The sequence below is a fragment of the Pinus tabuliformis genome, chromosome 9, assembly GCF_031772625.1.
Source record: "Pinus tabuliformis cultivar Carrire ecotype Pingquan chromosome 9, CPIR1, whole genome shotgun sequence".
Classification (NCBI taxonomy): domain Eukaryota; kingdom Viridiplantae; phylum Streptophyta; class Pinopsida; order Pinales; family Pinaceae; genus Pinus; species Pinus tabuliformis.
In genome coordinates, this window is record NC_142307.1 from 912123920 (window position 1) to 912147513 (window position 23594).

The window sequence follows — 23594 nt, forward strand, 5'->3', positions numbered from 1 at the left end:
GCGCACTCAGTTACAGAGCCTTCCTTCTTACTCTCCTGCGCTAAATTTCTAGATTCTTTCCGTCGTACCCATAGAATTATTCTTACATTTTACTTTCCTTAGACGTCCCTAAGACACACCTATTTATACATGGACCATGGGTTTATTTTCAAAAGTTGACTTAAGTTACATAAAAGAAGGGTAAAACCATTTTTAACTCTTAACTAGCTACGCGCTCTGTGACCAAAATTTTCAGAGACTTTACACCTTTTTACATAAAAACTTGGGATTTTGCCCCAAAACTGACCCAGTGGATCCCATCCCATCATGGCCAACGATATCAAGATGAAATGAAAACAACATCACAACAAGAAACATCATCAGTAAAAATAGAAGGTAGCACACTTACATGCGACAAGTCAAGAGGAAGGTTCTTGACAGCATAGAGGCAGCACAAAGTTGCAAGTTCAAAGAAGATCCACTCATGACGAAATCAACTTTGGAGATTGAGGCGATGAGGTGATGACGTGAAACAAATACCCCGTGAAGGTAGAGAGAGAAATAGAGAAGGAGTTGCATGTGCTGAAGCAACAACTCCATGAAGAACCTGAGCTGCATAGATAAGAGAAGGAGTTGTAGCAAGAATAGGAACAACAGGAGGCACAACATACACAGACTGATAAAATTGTGCCCATACCGGTTATGGACCCATCCAACAACTAGCATGGATGGTACAGGGTGAGCAGAGTTGTTGATTGCATGTAAGGGTATTCAGGAGCATGAATGTCATTATGTGCATGCATGAGATACCACCAATTTGGCACATTCACTAAGATGAAGGCAAGAAGCAAGTCAGACTAGAGTTAAACATGTATTTTGACAAGTTCATGCACATGGTCACCAGCACACAGTTCACAATAATCACAGACACTATGCGTTAGTATGTTGCTGGTCCAGCTGGACCCATGTTGACCATGCGCATGCTATAAAATGAGTTGGACAGAGGAGCCATATCAGTGTACCCAAATGCACTAGAGGCAAGAGTTCACTTGCAGTAGGATGTCACCATTGAGCACATGAACACCATCATAGATGACCAAGCTTGGCATTAGTTCGTCACCATCGACCATCACAAGGATGTTAAAGAGTTGGCCTCACTACAACGGTCCAATTGTTAGTGATGTCTTGCATGGCTTGCTCAAGCCATTTTGTCTCACTTGGGTACATGTGCATTGTAATGTAACATCTTGGCAAGTGGAAGTTCAAGTGTTGATAGTTGAATGTAATAGTCAAAGAGTAATTGAAGAGTCACGATGATAAATGAACAGTCACAAAGGGGAATGTCAAGGGTCACCCCGCCCTTTTCTATAAATAGTCCCTCATAACACATTATAGATGGTTTTGGTCAGCCAAGTTTCCAATAGGAGTATCTTAGAGAAAGCTTGGACAATATTGTAATGAGCCTTGGCTTCTCCACTATGCAAAGCTAGTATATCTCTTTGGAGAAGCAGGCAACAGTGATTGTAATGTTCCACTATCGGAACTAGTGGTTGGTCATGTTTGTATTATAGGAATGGAACTTACACTTCTTAATATAACATAGCCAACACATCTTATGCATGTGTCATATTGTATTTCAGCTATCTTGTTTACTCTAAATGATATATGTATATGTTTTCTTACACATGCATGTGTAGCTATTTTCTGTATATGTATGTATGAATCTTACTAAAATGTTTTGTTGGCTTAACCATCACTTTGGATTGCTAGCTTACTTTCCTTCCAGTTTGTGATACATCTTAGCTCGTGTGTTCCCTTCTTAAATCCATGCTTTCACAGTTTTCCAAGGGGTGCACTGACCTCACCCTTCATGTGTTAGAATCGCTCGTGCACCTTCCTTGACCTGCTGCATATCTCACACCCTTGCTACAAACAAGGAATACGTTTTCCAAGTTCTTTAGCCATAATAAACAACAAGTGATGCCCACTAGAATTTTTTCCTAGCATTCAACTTGGAATATGTGTCCCATGACCTTGGTATTATTTGCCCCTTTATTAACTTTATTACATGAATTCTTAACTTGGGGTTATTACATACACCTCCCGCTTAGGGGAACACTATCCTCGATGTTTTATGACACCTATGACCAACAAGGGCATTGAAAAGAAAAACAAACTGCTCATGGAGTTTGATAACATAGCCCATCACAATATTTACAATGAAAAACCTGCTCAAAAGAAAAGCTATCATGACAACATGGCAACCCGACAATCATATCGCTTCTTGGAGCTTTATAACAAAGCTCATTGTGGTACTTACAATAAAAACCATACGTAAATATGTACATATAACAAAAAATCATTTTCCTCCATCTGCAAATAATGAAGGATACATAACCCACATCTGATCAACCATCTCCCATGTAACTTCGTTGGGCCCAAAATTATTCCATTACACTTTAACTTGCTCAGTTTCTCAGTTCTGGAGCATGAGTTGTTTCCAGTGTAGTATGTACTGAGGTTCTAGTTGGAATTATCCTTTTTGCTCCACATGTAATACAGACTAACCAATCACATGATCAACATCCTTCACATATGTTTTAAGCAATGAAACATAGAAAACATCATTCAATTTCACTGTCGGAGGCAGTGCAATTATGTAGGCCACTCATCCAATCCTCTGAAGGATAACGAAATGCCCACAATGCCAGTGTGCCAACTTGTAACTCGATCTAATCCTCAAGGAGCTCTTCTTGAGCCTGATGCATAAATACACATGCTCCCCAACCTTAAACTCCTTAAATTCCCTGTGTTGATCTTCATATCTCTTTTTTCTATCGCATGTTACCTTTAGATTCTACTTGATAACCTACATTTCCCATTCCATCTCTGCCAACATATCCATTACAATTAGTACCCTAATTACTAGATCACTCCAGCTGATGGGAGTATTACAACTCTACCCATAGAGTGCCTCAAACAGACTCATCCTTAGTGACTCTTGATAACCATTGTTGTAAAAAAACTCCACCAGTAAAAGATACTCCTCCCACCTCCTCTTTTGATGAATGACATACATCCTTATCATATCCTCTAGTATCCTATTGACCCTCTCTATCTATCCATATGTCTACCAATGATAAGTTGTACTGAGGGCCAACTCTATACCAAAACCTGAAAATATCTCCTTCCAAAACCTAAAAGTGAACTTGGCATCTCTATCTGATATGATCTTCCTAGGAATACCATGAAATCCCACTATCTCCCTGATGAAGAGCTGAGCTACCTCATTGGCTGAAACGGTACTCTTCACTGGAATTAAGTGAGCTACCTTGCTCAACCTATCAAGCAAAACCATGACGGAATCATGTTTATTCGATGTCCTCGGAAAAATTGTAATGAAATCCATGGAAATGACCTCCCATTTCCACTCTAGAATGGAAATAGGCCGTAGAAAACCAGCTCAGTGCTTACACCTAACTTTCACCTGCTGATAGTCTAGACATATAGCAACAAACACCACCACTTCCTTCTTCAAACTTGGCCAATAGTAGAACTTCTTCACAATTGTTAACATCTTTTGATATCCTTGGTGAAGTAAATATGGATTTACATGAAACTACCTCAAGATAAGCTTCTTGAGCTCACTGTCATCTAACACATAGATCCTGTCCTTGAATCTCCCCAAGCCATCTACCGTGAGACGATAATCCACATCCTATTCAACTGTACCCTATTGTAACCTATGCTTAAGTTTTTGATAACTATCATCATGTTTCCTTGCCTGTAAGTCCCACTCCTACAAATCTATCCCATAAGAGCTCATAGCTACAACATGATTTACCTACACTCTCTACTGAGAGCATCTGCAACCTTGTTCTCCTTTCCTTTGATGTATAATATATCAAAGTAAAACTCACTAAGGGTAGCAAACCATCTCGCTTGCTTGGAACTCAGATTAGGTTGGTCAAATAGATACCTTGGTCCACTATGGTCACTCATCAAAATAAACCTTCCGCCAAGAAGACAATGCCTCCACATCTCCAAGGCATGAATAATAGCTTTCAAGTCAAGATCTTGAGTCACATAGTTATGTTTGTGCTCACGTAGTTTCCTTGAATCATAGGACACCACATGTCCCTCTTACATTAAGACTCCACCAAGTCCTCTCTTGGAAGGATCTGTGCACACCATGAACTCTTTATCTGGATTTGTAATCTTTAGAACTGGAGAATTTGTAAGCAACTACTATAACCGCTCAAAACTAGTTGTGCATTATTATATCCATTCAAATTTCATTCCTTTCCTTTGTAATGATGTAATAGGATAGGAAATATGTGATAATTTCTTAATGAACCACCTGTAGTAACCTGATAGCCCCGTGAATGATCTAACTCCATCCACATTCCTAGGAGTTTCCCATTCCATGATAGATCTAATATTTTCTTATTCCGTCGCTATACCTTCCTTGGAAACAACATGTCCTATGTAATGTGCCTTTGTCTGAAAGAAGTTTCATTTAATAAGCTTTGCATACAAGTGATGCTATCTTAGCAATCCAACTATAGCTTCTAAGTGTCAGACATGCTCTTCCTCTTTCTTATAATATATCTATATATCATCAATGATTACTATCATAAAGTTGTCCAAGTAAGGACACAACACACTGTTTATCGAGCACATGAAAGTAGTTGCAGCATTAGTCAAACAGAAAGGAACCACAACAAACTCATAATGTCCATACCTAGTCTGAAAAGAAGTCTTGTAGATATCATTTTCTTTGATGTGCACCTGATAGTATCCTAATGTCAGATCAATCTTTGAGAACATTGTGGCTCCCATCAACTGGTCATACAAGTCATTGATAATTGGAAATGGATACCTATTATTCATTGTCACCTTGTTCAACTCCCTGTAATCAATGACAAAATTAAGACTACCATCCTTATTCTTCACAAATAATACTGGTGACCCCAAGATGATACACTTGGTCTAATGTATCCCTTGTCAAGAATTTCCTTCAACTGTAAATTCAATTCCACCAGCTCCAGAGTGTTCATCCTGGAAGGTTCCTTTGATGATGGTGTTGCACTTGGTACCAAATAAATAGAAAATTCCACTTCCCTGTGAGGAGGAAACTATGAAATGTCTGCTGGAAATATATCCTGAAACTGCTGCAATACAGGGTACCTCTTGAGGACTTCTAAATCCTCAACATCCTTTCCCATGTCACTAGAAATATGGACTACAAATAGTACACACCCCTTTCTGTAACTGTGCTTAGCATGCATAGTTTTAACCTTTATCACCAATGTAGGCTTCTTCTTTCCTTGCAAGATTCTCTTTTTCCCATTATCATTCAAGAACTTAATAGCCTTTTCATAACAATCTACTTTGGTCCTGTGGAGGTATAACCAATCCATACACAAAAGAATCCTATATGATCCCAATGGAAGGACATTTAGATGTGCTGAGTAGGAATATCATTCAAATCAAATGCATAAGATCTTAACTAATGTTGAATTTTCTTCTTAGTACCTGTAGCCAACTGCATCAACCAAGACTCTCCATGCACTTGTTTTCTCAAACCACACTTATCCACTAGGTCATGTTTAACATAACTATAACTGGACCAAGGGTCAATTAAGATAGAAAAAAATCCATCATAGAGCTTACTTGCCATCTCAATAGTGGATGCCTGGTGATCTGTCTACTTGTTGTCCATAGTTGCATAAATACGAGGAATGTTATGGCCAAGATCGCCAACCATTTGTGCCTCTTGAGCACTATAGATTTGAGGCCTGCCACCCTGGTATAATGGGAAACTCTTCTTGCGATGATATTTGCCACAAATCAAACACTAAAATGGCCCCCTACCATCACCTCTATTCATTTGCTCTCCAAGCTGAGGTCCATGTCCCTTCTCAGTTTTTTTATGCTTCCTGTAAGGAGAAGAACTTTCTTTCTCACCTACATCTTGAGGTCTTCCCCACTTCGGTGGCCACTTCCCTTTAACTTTTTCATTCCCCTTCAAATCATGCTTAGGCTCAACTTTAAGCTTTGATTGATCATAGCAAATGCTTCAGTTACCTGAAGGCTTCCTCCAACAATCAAGGCCCATCAAACTCAACTTGGTCTCTATATGCCATTGGCAACCCACGATGAACCTTTGAATCTTTGATTTCTCATCCTTGAGGTAAGGCACATACATCAATAGCTCTAGGAACTTGCTAGTATACTCATCATCTTTCATAGAACCCATTTGCATCTCATAAAAATCCTTAGCTCTGTCATCATAATATATTCTAGATAGGTACTTCTTCTTTAAGAGTCTCTCGAACTTATCCCAATCTAACTCTTCTTCTTGAATTACTTTGACATTATTCACATCTTCCCACCAAATATTTTCTTTCCCTTTAAGACTGGAGGTAGTTATTTTGGCTTTCATGTTCTTAGAATAGTTATACAAATTGAATAATTTCTGCATCTCAAGAAACCACGCCTCTGCATCTTCTGACTTCTTCAACTCTCCATCAAATGTAGGAGGACTGACTTTCTTGAACTCCTTTTGACAATACTCACTCCTCCTATAAGGATGATGGCAGTGATGATGGTGATGACGCATCCTGGATAAGGAACTAGAATGAAACACATACATACTAGTCCTCACGTTAGGTGTATCCAATGATATGCCACCTCTAACTATGTCGCATCTATCTAACTTGTATCCTGACTGAGACTTGCCACCATATGCCCCATTAGTCTTTTGTTCCTGTTCTTCCCTAATCCTTAGTTGTCCCTATCTTTGAAAGCCTGACAACTCTAAAGGATCACTACATTGACCTCTGCCTACTTTTCGTGAGCCCTTGCAAGCCTTTCCTTATCCTCAACCATCCTGTCACTGTATTCCTCGCAACTTCTCATATCTGCCCTCAAACTCCTCAATGTATATTCTATATCAACAAAATACTCGTCTCCTTGCTACTCAACTGATATGTATGGAGAGTCACGTGAACTATAGTTCACCATTTTACTCGTCATCTCTTATTCTCTTCTTCCTGCATGCATGCCATGTGAGATAACCAAATAGGTACCATAATCAAAATCATACTTCAATAACATTTAGGGGAGGCCATCTCATCTGCAAAATCATTGCAAATTATCACGATACATGTATATACATAATCATTTCAATATATCAACAATATGCATGAAAACACTAGCTACATACCATGAACTCATGCATGATAACTAAAACCATGACAATGAATGCAAAACAATATGCAACTAGCCCATCCGGTCCAAGTGTTTAAACCATGCTCTAGTAGAAATTGTAATATCCCTCCATTTTTGTCATTTTGTTTCTGTTTAGACTAAATTATGTTAGTAGGACCGGTGAAAAATCCATGAAGTACATTGAAAGGCTTACGTAAATAAATAATTTTATTAATAAGAAAATAAATGTGATTTAAAGTATTTGGGAATGAGACCTGAATATGAGATTGGGATAAATATTCTATGATAAGGATTCTAGATAATATTTAATGGATGGGATAGAAAATCCATTAAATTGCTTAGCTAGGGAAAGATTCTAATCTTGGATAAGCATAAAGCACCACAAGAGATAAAAGTGGGATTTTAATAAAAAGCCTAGGAAAGTCGACATTGAGGACCACAAAAGTGGAACACTGCTAAAGAAAACATCAATAATGGAAGAAAGGCATAAAATACCTATTGAAGGGATCAATAAATATTGTTGACACCCTGAAAAGTACATCTCAACTCGGGGGTGAACTGGAGCCACTCAGTTCAAGGTTGGGTGGAGAAAAAGGTGTACAATTCTCAAGTGAGTCCCTAACAATGATACTAGTTAGATTAATTATTAGGTTATCCTATTTCCTATTCAATAAAGATTACTTATATATGTTCTCATCTTTCAACATTTCAGTAGTTATATGTAATTATTGATGTTATATCTTATATTTATATATGTGAGAAGAATTTGTAATTACTGATTGCTGGAACATTGATATTATGCATTTAAATTATTTAATAATTGGATTTGTAGTTGTGGGGAAGGTATTCAGTATTTAAATTTACTATTCAAAGTATATGTGAGCTCTATGATTTTGAAGATTGGTTACTCACTGTTATATAAAATTGTAAATTGATTACACAATGGATGTGTGGGTACTTACAAATAATAGATCTTAGATGGTTATAATCTAGTTTTAATATTTTGAGAACATGCATACAATGATTAACAAGTGAATGGGTTCGAGATTTGATATAGTGATTAATAAGAGGGGAAAGATTTTTATACGTTAATAGTGTAGCATGAGTGGTAAAGATAAGGTGTTAATAGTGGCATCAAGGACAAAATTTTATTGTATGTTATGAGGAGAAAAAATATGGGTAGTGTTTGAATCCTGTAACAATAAAAATTCATGAGTATGGTAAGGGTCAAGAAATAAGCATACAAGGAAGCTACTAACATAATCCTAATAGAGGTCTTTCTTGTTAGGAAAAAAAAGTGAGACAATATAGTAGTTGTTGTACTCACACCAAATAGGAAGAAGAATACATTATCTAGCAGAGAAACTATTAAACTGTAACTTTTACGAATATTATTAGGGACCAAGCTATATCATTTATCTCAGTAGCAGAAATTACTGAAGAACGACAAAATTAACAAAACCGAAAAATATGTGAACAACTAAATCGATTCAAGCTACACGTTAATTCGATAGCTGAAAAGCAATGGAAGACAAGTTGATACAAGTACATGCACGTTTCCTATTCATAAAAATTCATTACAGGAATAAACAACATGAACCCAATTCATATGAAATAAATTAGACGAAGAAATCAATTACCAAAAAAATACATGCCTTTAGTAGTACAATCAACCCAAACATGAGAATGATGAAATATCCATAAGTCTGTTACATTATATGAGAATCTGACCACACAATTAAATAACTGGAGGTCTGAGCCTCAACATTTAGAGTTCATAAAGTTATACAGTTAGAACCAAAATTACACCTATACTAGTATCGAACAAGGGTAACTTATGAGAAGAACTCCCAGATCAAACTCCCTCGATCCTTATTTATACTCTCAGGCCTATCACAAAAAATAATTCCCCAACAACACCCACAAGTAATGAAGTTGAAAATGATCATGGAATTTGACTGACGATAGAGAATTGAGGTAACTGACTTGGACGAGATAATAGGTGGAGGTAAGTGAGGACCCTTATAGTAGCTTCCTGTGAAAGCATAAGTGCACTAAGAAGGTATTTTCGTACCTAGAAGATGGGGGAACAAGGGGTAAGTTTTTTACAATATGAAATCGAGAAAAAGGAAAAATTAAACGCAACAATAGATAGAGAGCGAACACTTTACATGGAAAAGTAACCAGTAGCATTTCCCAATCTGAAACCAACTAGAGAATAATATGCTTAGGCATGATATAATCTATAGGATCTATAAAATAAGAAAAAAAGGACAAGAAAATGAGAGACTGAGCCTGTAATGAATTGAGGCATCTAGGAAAGAGGACTAACATAACATTTATGAATATTATGTGACACTCTTCCAACAATGTATCTTACCTGGCATTGTTTTCATTATTCGTCGATCCTGTAGTGGTGCTCGAATGGCGGGATTTAGGTTTACTACTACCTATACCAGAAATGTGCAGCAAGAGCAAAAAAATTAGAAACCCCGGTCATGGTTATGGTATATTAATAGTAGCTGTAATTCAAGAAAAGATAGAAACAAAAACATAGGAAAATAACGCAAATCGCGAATGTATGACCAGGACGAGGATATGAGTCCTTTGTACACTTTATGCCAGAAAAATAACCAGCAAAAAACCAAGCCAATACTCTTATTAGTAAACAGTGGACGAAAACCTCTCTTGTGCGAATAATGTACTGGAGTCATTAGAGTATGAAATTAAATACAAAAAAGCAAATGGGGAGGAGTTTTCCTGAAACACAGTTAAACCGAAAACTCGAATTACTAGAAGTGGACTTGGAAATTCTATCCCAATTATTGCGGCTTCGACCTCAATGAGTTGTGAGCTAAACGATTGCTGTATGGGGAAAGAGACAAGATTATTCAACCCCAATTGGAGAGGAGAACTGAGTTAGGGAAAGACAAGAAAATAAAATGAAAAGATATAATACAACCATTAAAAAATGATTACTAACCTTTAAAGAAAGATTCTCCCGAAGTGGCATCATACCTATAGCTGGATTTATCGAGTACCCTGTCTTCGACATTGCAAATAGATATAAAATGATGGGAAAAGGTTAGGGATACACTACATAGATAAACCGTATATAAAAGACAATGAATTTGACCATAAAATAATAGTTATTACCTATAAGAACACCTAGAATATCAAGTAGTGAAGTCATGTGAAGGTCCCCTATCCTCACGACCTGTGTGCAATCACATAAAGCTAGATGCCAAACATGGAAAGAGAGATCCGAAATGATGCCACTAGAAAGAGATTACGACATTGAAAGGACACATTGACCAAGAAATTAGGGTTTAGAAGGGTTTAGGGTTACATTGAGTAATTGTGACCCTTTATGGCCATCTTTCCATCCCTACCATCCAACTGCTTCCATGACGATCACATGCCCTCGACGTGATGGAGGAAGACATGGAGAATTCTAATTGTAGGGTTAATATCCCAAGGAGGAACATCACAGACAGTCATTGGAATTGGCAAAAAAATATGAGAATGGCACCAGTATAGAACTTAGGCATTAAAATAAACTATAGTGCATAACAAAGCAATAAAACGAATACATCATATGGTAGTACATAAATGTTAAGAAGTGTGTTACATAACAACATAGCAATGGAATAATTACTGACCTTGCAACCCTTATTAGCATATAACCTATAACTTGTTAACCGAGTAACTCTTCCATATTTAGGTGAGGTGCATAGGAGACCTAATATTTAGTAGAATATCCTAAGTAAGAATTAAGTGATGTTGACTTACTAGGAACTAAGGTAAAAATGTATACCCTGTAACATGTTCTTGTGATAAATGTGATAATGGTTACTTATAAAATGCTCATGAATTATAAGTGAAAGAACTTACAACGTTGAACTAGGACATATGCTACTCAATATAAAATAATAAGGGAATATATGGTGATAGTAGTTACAGTGTTGTAAACACATATAGATATAAAAAAGAATATATATTTTTCTGGCTTGTACTAAATGAGCAGGTTGTGACAGATGGTATTAGAGCCCAAGTTCACAACTTGGCCTTAATGAAACACCACCGAACTAATAAATGTTTGTGTATGTTGGATTAAAAGGTAAGCACATGAACTGACTACAACAAAGATGGCTGAAGAGGCTCTAGCTATCACAGGAGGTGAAGACTTGTAAGTTTAATTGGGAAATGGAGCAACCCCAACAATGACTCAATTCATGGATGTTATTAGAGATATTTTGCAAGAATTGGCATATCTGAGGAGCAGTGATGAGAGGCTATTAAAGGCCAATGAGGAACATGAAAGAATGATCACATGGATGATTGAAAATTCTAGCCATTAAATTGTGGAACCTGAAATATGAAAAGGAAATAAGAGGGGTACAAAATGAGAGGAATCTGAAAGTGGGGGAGGTCTAATAGAACATACCTAGGAAGAAAAAAAAAGAAACAAACAAAGTTATAAGGGGAATTTATAAAAATTAAGCCCCCTACTTTTGACGGGGAGAAAGAGGAGGATACCAAAGCATGATTACTTAATATGAAAAAATATTTTTAAGTCTATGAATATGAGAGTATCTTAAAGGCTAGATTGGCCATTTTTTAACTAAAAGGTAAAGCAGCCCTCTGGTGGGAAGAAGCTAAAAGTGTACATCTGTTAGAGGAAAAGATAGTATCATGGGAGGAATTTCAAAAGCAATTTAAAAAGCACTATTTAAATGAACATTATTATGATGATCATGCAAAGGGTTTCCACGAGTTAAGGTTGGGATAATTAACCATGGATGAATTTGTAGCAATGTTTACCAATTTACTGTGGTATCTTCCCTACATTAAAGAAGAAAAAGATAAGGTGTGACGATTTGTGAATTGTTTTCCCACAGTCTACAAGGAACAAATTGAGTTCGACAATCCTAAGACAATTGATGAAGCAGTAAGAAATGTAAGGTTGTGTTACTAGCAGTTCTAGAATAAGGGTGAAGGCCATAAGTTTTTCTAGAATAAGGACAAACCCAAACTTATAATGGGAGAAAAATGATAGAAACTTGGCTATCTTAAATACTTTAGAAAGGACCATCTACGGAAAAAGTTTAGTAAGGGGAATGTGATTCAGTGAGCACATTCTCAAGTTGGTTCAAAACCTATGGACTTGAATAGTAAAAAGATTAATGGGGGCAAAGAGAGAGGACCACTAAAGTATTGGGGGTGTGGTGAGCCTCATCTATTGAGGGACTCTCTGCATAATCCCAAATTTGTACAAAACATGTAAGTTGTCCACAAAGATACGAAAGGGAATGACTTTGCTAGGAATATTCCTAGAATAAGTGCAACCTTGGAGGATAGACAAGCAGAACATCAATCAACAATGATTGAAATTGAAGGTACTATTTCCAACCTACTTGTTTCCATTTTAATTGATCGAGGGGCTAGTTTAAGTTATATTGGACCACAGATGGTGGAAAAGTGTAAACTTAAAATTGAAAAATATAAAACTACCTCGTTGGTACAGTTAGCAATCAACACCAAGAGAAGATTACCAAACCAACTAAAACAATGTCATCTTGATTTAAATAGCTATTTCACCACAGTAAACTTAAATGTACTCCCCGTAGGACCATATGATGTAATAATAGGCATGGACTAGTTGGAAAATCAGGGAGCCATTATAAACTATTTAGAAAAAATAGTGAGTTGTATGAATCAGCAAGGACAAACTCAAATAATCCAAGGCATACCAAAAACCATATCAGTTAAACAAATCTCAGCTTTACAAATGAAAAAGAGTGCACGAAAGGGGTGTCAATTATTTATGGTTCATGTAGAAGTAAGTAAACATAAAGAAGAGGAAACAAAATTAGATACCATGCAGGTTATTAAGGTGTTTCGCGGTGTCCTTCCAGATGAAATTCCAGGTTTACCCCCTCACAGGGACATAGATTTTTCTATTGACTTTGTACTCGGTGCAACATGAGTGTCTAGAGCCCCTTACTGAATGAGTCCACCTGAATTATTGGAACTAAAAATACAACTACAAGAATTGTTGGACAAAGGCTATATTAGGCCTAGTGTGTCACCATGCGCCCCAACACCCCCACCACCCCCCTCTGCCACCCACCCCCCCATGTTATTTGTCAAGAAGAAGGATGGCACATTTAGAATGTGCATCAATTATTGAAAACTAAATAAGTTAACCATTAAAAATAAGTATCCATTGCCCCGTATTGATGACCTGTTTGATCAAGTAAGGGGGGAAACCATTTTTTTTTGAATTGAATAAGGATGAGATATCATCGATTAAGAATAAAAAATGAAGATATTCATAAGACAACCTTCAGGAGCAGATATGGTCACTACGAGTTTGTAGTGTTTCCATTTGGTTGTACTAATGCCCCAACAACCTTTATGCGTTTGATGGAAAACATATTTAGTAAATATTTGGACAAATTTGTACTAGTATTTATAGATGATATTATGATATATTCCATAGATGAAGAAGAACATAAGGAACACTTAAAGTTGGTGTTGCAAACTTTAAGGGAATATCAGTTGTACGCCAAATCCAGTAAATGTGATTTCTACAAAAATAAAAACAGTATTTAAGCCACATCATTTCTAAGGAAGGATTAGCGGTGGATCTTGAGAAGGTTAGTGCCATGGTAAAATGGCCCATACCAACAGATTTATCTATTTTCCATTCATTTATGGGAATCATGAGATACTATTGGAGGTTTATAGAGATATTCTCAAAGCTAACATATCCTATTACATCCTTACAGAAAAATTGAGTAAAATCTTAATGAACTATTGAATGTCACAAGAGTTTTTATAAACTAAAAAACCTTCTCAAAGTGGCTATAATATTTAAATTTGCAAACACAAATAAGCAATTTACAGCTTGCAGTGATGCTTGTATGGACGGGATAGGGGGAGTTTTAATGCAAGACAATATAGTAATAGCTTATGAGTCTAGAAAGTTGAAAACCCATGAAAGAAAATATGTTGTATATGATTTAGAACTAGTTGTTGTCATACATGCCGTGAAGAAGTAGATGCATTATCTGTTAGGAAAGAAATTAATTTTGGTAACTCATCATATCAGCCTAAAATATATTTTCAGCCAACCATATCTCAATGCTAGGCAGGCTAGGTGGATGGCATTTCTTAGTGAATTTGAATTTGACATTAAACACATAAAAGGGAAGGAAAAGTAGATAGAAGACGCTTTTTAGCAGACATGCCTACACTCTAATGGAAGTGTTTGTTAGTTGCATGAGTAAAGATTTGATAGGGAAACTTAAAAATTTATCAACCAATGACCCTAAATATTTTGAAATTCAACAAAAATTACAAATAATTAACATTCCTGGTTTTGTAGAAAATTTTGAAAAATTTCTGGTATATAGGAAACATTTGTATGTCCCCAATGTAAATGCCTGAAACAATTCATACTAGATGGGTACCATAAGAAACCTTATGAAGGACATCCTGGATACCAAAATACGATTACAACATTAAGAATTTTTTTTTTTTGGCCAGGTATGGAAAAAGAGGTGGCTGAATATTTATCAAAATGTTTAGAGTGTCAACAGGTCAAAGTGTAACATCAACACCCTGTTGGGTTACTGAATCCATTACCTATCCCTGAATGGAAATGGGAAATAATATCTCTAGATTTTATTATAGGACTACCTTGGACAAGAAGACAACATGACTCCATCATGGTAGTGGTGGACACTTTAAGTAAGGAAACCCATTTCATATTGGTAAAATCCACTTATGGTACACCATAGATTGCTAATATCTTCATGAAGGAGATTTTTCGTTTACATGGAGTACTCGAGATGAGAGTGTCAGATAGGGATGCCAAATTTACTTCAAAATTTTGGAAGGCATTGTTTGGTGGCATGGGAGCCCAACTAATTTTCAGCATCACTTATCATCCTCAAATGGATGGCCAAACCGAGAGAACCAACCGTATTTTAGAGGACATGCTGAGAATGTATGTCATTGAAAAACCTACTAAGTGGGAGGATTTTTTTACATCTGGTGGAGTTTTCTTACAATAACTATTAAACATCCACAAAAATAAGCCCTTTTAAAGCTATGTATGGAAAAAAATTCCATACACCTCTCAATTAGATTCAATTGGAGGAAAGACAGATACTAGGGTTAGGTGCTTTGTACGAAATGGAGCAAATAGTATGAATGATTCAACAAAACATTAAAACTGCACAAGATAGACAAAAAAAATATGCAGATAGAAAATTAACACAAATAGAATTGAAAATAGGATATCATGTTTACTTCAGGGTGAAGCCAAGAAAAATTACCTTAAAAACAAGAACCTGTCCAAAATTAGCACCATGATTTTGTGGGCCATTTGATAATCTAGACAAAGTTGGACCCATAGCTTATCAAATAACATTACCCAATCATGTTAATGTTCATAATGTTTTTCATGTATCATTACTTAACAAATACATCCATGATAATTGTCACATAATTGATTGGAAAATGCTACAGGTGGAACCCGAAGGAAACTTTCTAGCATAACCTCACTATATCCTAGACTAGAAATAGATCTAGCTTGAGAATCGAACATTCGGTTTAAAGTGCGATGGAAACATTTTACTCCCGAAGAGGCTACATGGTAGTGGAACAATGGGATGAAAAATAATTATCCAACACTGTTCTAGAGGAAAGTAATTGGGAAATGAACATTGGGGATGATGTGATTTAAAAATGTGGGGAAAATGTAATATCCCTCCATTTCTATAGTGTTATTTTTGTTTATATTGAATTATGTTAGTATGAATGGTGAAAATGCCATGAAGTACATTGAAAGGATTATGTAAATAAATAATTTTATTAAAAAAAAAACAAATGGGATTGAAAGCACTTGGGAATGAGACTTGAATATGAGATTGAGATAACTCTTCCATGATAGATATTCTAGATAATATTTAATGGATAGGACAGAAAATCCATTAAATTTCTTAACTAGGGAAAGATGCTAAGCTTGGATAAGCATAAAGCACCGCGGGAGATAAAAGCGGGATTTTAAGGAAAAACCTAGGCAAGTGGAAATTGAGGACCACAAATGAAGGACATTGCTAAAGGAAGCATCAACCATGGAAGAAAGGTAAAAAATACCTATTAAAGGGATAAATAGAGGTTATTGATACCCTAAAAAGTACATCTAAGCTCGGGGAAGAACTGGAGGCACTCACTTCAAGGTTGGGTGGAGAGGCATGTATAAAGTTCTCAAGTGAATCCCTAACAATGATACCAATTAGATTAATTATTATGTTATCCTATTTCCTGTTCGATATAGTTTACCTAATATTTCTTCTTATTTTTCAGCATCTGAGTAGTTATACGCAACTATTGAATGTTATACCTTACATTTATACTCGTGAGTAGAATATGTAATTATTGATTGTTGGAATGTTGATATTATGCATTTAGATTATTTAATAATTGGATCTGTAGTTATGTGGAAGGGATTCAGTATTTATAAAATTGATTGTTCAAATTATATGTGAACTCTGTGATTTCAAAGATTTCCTACTTGCTGTTATATAAAATTGTAGACTCATTACACAATGGATGTGCATGTAATTAGAAATAACATATCTTAGATGGTCATAATCTACTTTTAATATTTTGAGAAGATGTATAATAGATCTTAGATGGTTATAATCTGCTTTTAATATTTTGAGAACATGCATATAGTGATTAGCAAGTGAATGGGTTTGAGATTTGATATATGATTAATAAGAGGTGAAACATTTTTATACATTAATAGCGTGACCCGAATGGTAAAGATAAGGCATTACTAATCACATCAAGAATGAAATTTTATTGTATGTTACGAGGAGCAACAATATTGGTAGTGTTCGAACCTTGCAACAACTGAAATTTGTAAGTATGGTAGGGGTTGAGAATTAGGCATACAAGGAAGCTATAGTATAATCCTAATAGAGATCTTTTCTGTTAGGAAAATAAAGCGAGACACTATAGCAGTTGCAGTACTAACACCCAATAGGGATGAAGAATACATTATCTAGGAGAGAAACTATTAGAATGTAACTTTTATGAATAGTATTAGGGAGCAAGAGATATCATTTATCTCAGTAGTGGAAATTACTGAAGAACAACAAAATTAACAAAAACCATGATAATTGAAAGGAAAATTCTGAACAATGTTGGGTTGTGTTATAATCTTTCCACAACTAGTTGTCCTAGTTAACTGGGGGGTTAGAGGGGAGCAGAGCCCCCCCTTTATTGCATCGATTGCGTAGCGGGGGGTCACAGGGTGTTTTATGGGGGTGGTTAGCCCCACTCTATGGGGTCTAGGGTAGTGCCCGGGGGAAATTTTTTTTGGACCCTTTATTAGGTGGCGCAAACCTACTTATGGTTTTGTGCATGGTTTTCGCACATGGTTTTGGGCGCGATGGTTTTTGGTCCATGGTATTGGATGCTTCGTCACGTATATATATATATATATATATATATATATATATATATATATATGTATGTATGTATGTATGTATGTATGTATGTATGTATGTATGTATGTATGTATTGTAACATTGAAAGGAACATAATGAAAAATCAATCTGGTAGTCCCACTTTTGGGATCCAGGGGAAAATCTTTGTGTATATATGTTTTATGTGTTATGCTCTCGCTATTTTTTAGTTTGTATGTTTTACAATTCATATGCAGGTAATTTTTGTATGGGGTTAAAACCTACATTTGGTATCGGAGTTTTTTTGGCTTCAAGGGGACGCCTTTGTTGCTGAGAGGTTTTGCTCAGCCTATGGTAGACCCTGCTCAGTGGGAGATTTGCGGAATCGATTCTATTGGTGAAAGAAGATGGCAAGCAGTGGAAAGATAGAGATCGATAAATTTAATGGTCAGATTTTTGAGATGTGGAAACTCAAGATGCAGGATCTCCTAGTGGATAAGGATCAGTGGATTGTAGCAGATTCGTGTATGAAACCAACAGGAGTGTTTGATGAAGAATGGAAGAAGCTGGATTAGAACAGAAAGAGTACAACACAATTGTGTGTCTTCGATCTAGTATTGTTGAATGTATCAGGGGAAGCTACGATGAAGGCTTTGTGGGAAAAGTTAGGGACTTTGTACCAATCTAAGTCTTTGGTGAATAAACTGTTCCTACAGAAAAAGTTGTATAACCTGAGGATGAAAGATGGAGACTCAGTGATAGAGCATCTGAACACATTTAATACAGTGGTAAGTAAGTTATTATTTTGATATTAGAATTTCAAATGAAGGTAAGTGCATTAGTTTGTTCTATTCTCTACCAGATTTGTGGGATAGTCTGGTTATTACAATAGGTAGCAATGCAACTACCTTGCAGTTTGATGAAATAGTCTCATCCTTGTTGTCAGAGGAGATGAGAGGGAAAGATATCGAGAGCTAGAATGGTGATGCCTTGTCTATACAAGGAAGGTCCCAGAAAAGAAACAAAAATAAGTCATCCAGTGGGATATCTAAATCTATAGGAAGATCTAAATCTCTAGGAAAACCTGTAAAGGTGTGGTGGAAATGCGAAAAGAAAGGGCATTACAAGAGGGACTGTAAATCTAAAGCTCCTAACAAAGGAAAGGGATTTGATGATGCTCCTTCTACAGAGGTGAAAACCAACTCAGGTGAAGGCGGGGATGTGTAGTTGGCTTCTTCAAGTACGTATGTATATCATGAGGAATGGTTGATTGACTTAGGTACATCCTTTCACTTCACTCCCCATAGAGAGTGGTTTTGCAAGTATGAGAAATATGATGGTGGTGATGTCTTCTTGGGGGATGACAAGAAGCCTAAAATCGTTTGTCGCAAAAAAGTTAAGTTGAATTTGCAAGGTGGAAGGATTAGAACACTTCCGGGTGTTCTGCATATTCCTGTATTGGCCAGAAATCTGATTTGTATAAGCAAGCTAGATGATGCAGGTGTAAAAACAGTGTTCGAGAAGGATACCTGTAAGATGGTTCATGGAGCACTAGTATTGATGCGGGGAGTTCGGATTGGAACTCTGTACAAGTTGCAGGGTAGCACTGTTGTTGATGGGTGCAACAATTCTATGGTTCGTGAAATTGGAGCTGAAAACCTAGTGGTCTCTAGAGAAAATACCATGCTATGGCATCGAAGGCTTGGACATATTGGAGAGAAGGGCCTTCAAATACTTCATGGTAAAGCTATGGTAGAAGGTATGACTAATATCTCTCTGGATTTAGATTTCTATGAAAATTGTGTATATGGGCAGTAGAATCGGGAGAGTTTCCCCTCTCGTGGTAAAAGGGCGAAACATATATTATAGCTTGTGCACAATGATGTGTTTGGACTTGTGAAGGTTCCATCACTGGGTAAGTCTATGTACTATGTATCATTTATAGATGAATTCTCAGGGAATACATGGATATATTTCCTTAAGAAGAAGTATGAAGTCTTTGATAGGTTTAAAGAATTTAAGACTCTAGTGGAAAAATAGATAGAGAAGAAGATAAAGGTGCCGAGGACAAATATAATGGTGGAGAGTTTTGCAAGAAGGAATTTGAAGAATTGTGTAAGAAGTGTGGTAAAGCACGATAGAAGACTACTCCATACACACCTGAGAAAAATGGAGTTCTAGAAAGAATGAATAAGACATTGATGGAAAGGGCAAGAAGCATGCTCAGTGGTTCTCGGTTAGGACATGAATTATGGGCAGAGGCATTGGAGACTGCATGTTACCTAGCCAACAGGCCACCTTCAACAACGTTGGACGATAGGACTCCACAAGAGCTATGGAATTGTAAGAAACCCTCTGTTTCACATTTGAGGGTATTTGGATGTGATGCATATGTACAAGTTCCAAAGGAGAAAAGAAGCAAGTTGGATAGTAAATTTGAAAAGTGAAACTTTATTGGGTATAAGGATTGTTGAAAATAGCAACAAGAAATGCCAAATTAGAAATGCTAAAGATAGCACTATTATAAATAGTAGTTTAGCTATTGTTGAACACAACAACAAGGAATGAAAAATGGAAGTGCTAAAAATAGCATTCTATAAATAGCATTTCAGGATACCTTCCTATTTTAGTCAGTCCCTAAACTAAGATAGTGAAGTAAAATTCGAACTTGATCTTAGCAGCTGTTTGTAAAATAATTAATTAACTCATCTTGATTTAATTAGTTAGGGAAAATCAAACATGAAGTCTATGTGGGGACATGCAACAGTTTCTCCATTAATTGAGGAATTTATCCATCAATTAAAGGGATAAGGATGAGTTGTAATATTGAGTTGTAATTAGTTGGTTTAATTAACTGAGTGAAGTCTAGTTAGATTAATTCAAAGAGTTTTTTGAATTAATGTAAGTTTAGTTAGTTAATGCTTTCATGCATGTAACTGTTGCACTTCAGATAAATACATATTCTCTCATAAATAACTCATGCATGTCAGTTCAGTCAGAGACCTAGTTGAGATCAGATGGAGGGACAATGTACTATGAGTTGCTAGAATATTCTATTGTGAATATTCTTTGAAGGCAGAAGGAACTCTTTCCTTGAGGATTGTGCAGTCACTTCTTCAGGTTTTGTGAGCGTGATGAGGCCAATTCACACATGTGGCTTCACTAGACCCCAATAAAAACTATGCAAGGAAATAGGAGGCTTGGAGGGCTTGAGGAGGACATATACTATGTCTATTCAGTCTATGATCTATATTGTTTGATTACAGAGAGAGTAGGATAGCTTGAGAGCTGATTCTTTTTGTAACTTGAACAAGATTTCCACTTGTATGATAATACAGAGATTGGGATTTTAGGTTGAGGCTTTCCGTGGGTTATTTCTTCTGTGTGATGTGTGATTGATTTCTCATTATCAGTTATATGTGTTCTCTTGATCTTGCTCAATTTTGATTAAGCTTCCGCAAAGTGTTTTAGAAGTAGATCTTGTATTGTGTTTTAGTATATTGCATAATGTGTTGATATACAATGGGAATTTCAACATGGTATCAGAGCAAAGGTGATCAAGGCGAAGAACAGTATACAAGAAGGAGAAGTTTGAAGTTTATGGTTCCTGAATGTAGAAATCTAGTTCTTATCACATCTCAATTTCACCAATGGCGTTAAGTGGTTTAAGACTCAAGTATGCCCTTGATGGTAGCTCGAATTATACAACCTAGAAGGATCCAATGGAGGAAGTATTAGAGTATAACAGTCTCAGGAACTTCATTGATCAAGAAGTCCCCAAGCCAACTGATGCTACTCAATTAGTGGAATGGAAGAAATGTGTGGCTAGAGCAAGGAGAATCCTCCTAGAGGGAGTTTGAGACCACATTGTCTCGAGCCTATTTTGGAAGGAGACATCATTTTCAATGTGGAAAACATTGAAAGATCTATATCAGAATAGCAGTGATCAGAGGAAGCTGGTGCTGAAAGACAAGCTTCGTAAGATCAAGTGTGAAAATGGTGACACAATCTCTACATATCTGAACAAGCTCACCACCTGCAGGGATGATCTTGGAAGTGTAGGGATCATGACTGCTAATGATGACATGGTGAGTCTTACACTCCTCGGTCTTCTTAAGAGATGGCATAGCTACAAAGACTTGGTTAATGGAAGACAAAAACTGCCAAATTGGGAACGACTTTGGTCAGATCTGATGCAGGAGGAAATAAGAAGAAGCACCAGAGATGGATCCTCGTCGAAGAAATATGATGAGAAAAATCTAGCCTTAGCGAGTAAGGCGAGGAAAGGGAAAGGGAAGGCATCCCATCCCAAATCCAGTTCTTCCCATGGTGGGAAGAAGATTGACAAATCAAAAGTGTGATGCTTTCATTGTCATGAAGTGGGCCATTATGCTATGAATTTTCCATAGAATAAATCCAAGAAGGGTTCCTCAAGGGGATATGATGGTGAGGCACTGGCCTTACAATTTGAGCTGGATTTCTCGCTTATCACATGCATGGTTTCATCCATGGTGGGATGTGTGTGGTACCTAGACAGTGGAGATTCATTCCACATGTCAGGTGACAAGAATATTTTCAGTACCTTAGAGGAGAAGGATCTCCAGATGCGTATCGAGATGGGCGATGATGGAAAGTATCATGTTTTAGGTGAAGGTACAGTTGTGTCTCAGAGGGAGCATGGAGCTCCCCTCACCCTGACTGATGTAAAGTATGTACGAGGTCTGAAGAAGAATCTTGTGTTTGTCGCTATGCTAGAAGAAAAAGGCTATCATGTAGTCTTTAGTAAAGGAAAGGTATTCTTGAGACATATCGGTACTCGACAGAAAAAGCAAATAGGGATTCGAGTAAAGAATCTCTACAAGCTGGAGGTAGATGACTGTGCTACATTGTGTTCCAAAGCTGAGATGGTGCAGAGCCAAGATGTTGGCGAGTTATGGCATAGAAGACTGGGCCACTTGCACCATGGAGCCCTGAAGATCATGCAACAGATTTCTACTGGATTACCCAAGGGAAAACTTGAGCAGACGACTACATGCAAAGATTGTACCTTGGGTAAGTATGAGAAATCTTCCTTTCTGGATTGAGATAGTTGAGCTAGAGCAATCCTGGAGCAAGTTCACTCAGATGTTTGTGGACCATTCTCTATAGCCTCCACCACTAAACAAAGGTACTATGTTATTTTTATTGATGATTTTTCTCATAGATGCTAGATCTACTTTATGCAAAAGAAGGATTAGACCTTCTTGATGTTTGGTGAGTTTAAAGCTTTGGCAGAGAAAGAATCTGGAAATAAAATAAAAGCCTTGCGTAGCGACAATCGTGGATAGTATGTCTCTGAATAGTTTAAAGACTTCTATGCTACAAAAGGAATTAAATGGGAATTGACAGCACCCCATAACACATAGCAGAATGGGGTGGCCGAAAGGAAGAACAGATCGATTGTGGGAGTAGCTCGAGCGATGTTGCATGACCAAAGCCTACCACTGCATTTGTGGGCTAAGGCATGCAATACAACAATATGCTTGCAAAATAGAAGCCCACACCATATACTGGGAATGAAGACACCTATGGAGGCCCATTCTGGGAAGTGACCTGATGTAAGTCACTTTCGAATATTTGGATCATTAGTTTGCTGTCATGTGACCAGAGATTCCAGGAAGAAGCTAGACCCAACGGCTGAGTTGGGAATACTTGTGGGGTACACAGATACACCCCACAACTATCAGGTGTACCTTCCTTCTACTCAGAGGACTGTGGTATGCAGGGATATGAAGTTCAACAAGAAGAAAGGCATGCAAGTGTCACTTGAGAGGGAGCTCAAGTTGCATGAAGAGGAGGAACTTTCAGTTCCTAAGGAGGAGGAGCCTCAGATTGATGCGGAGCAGCCAC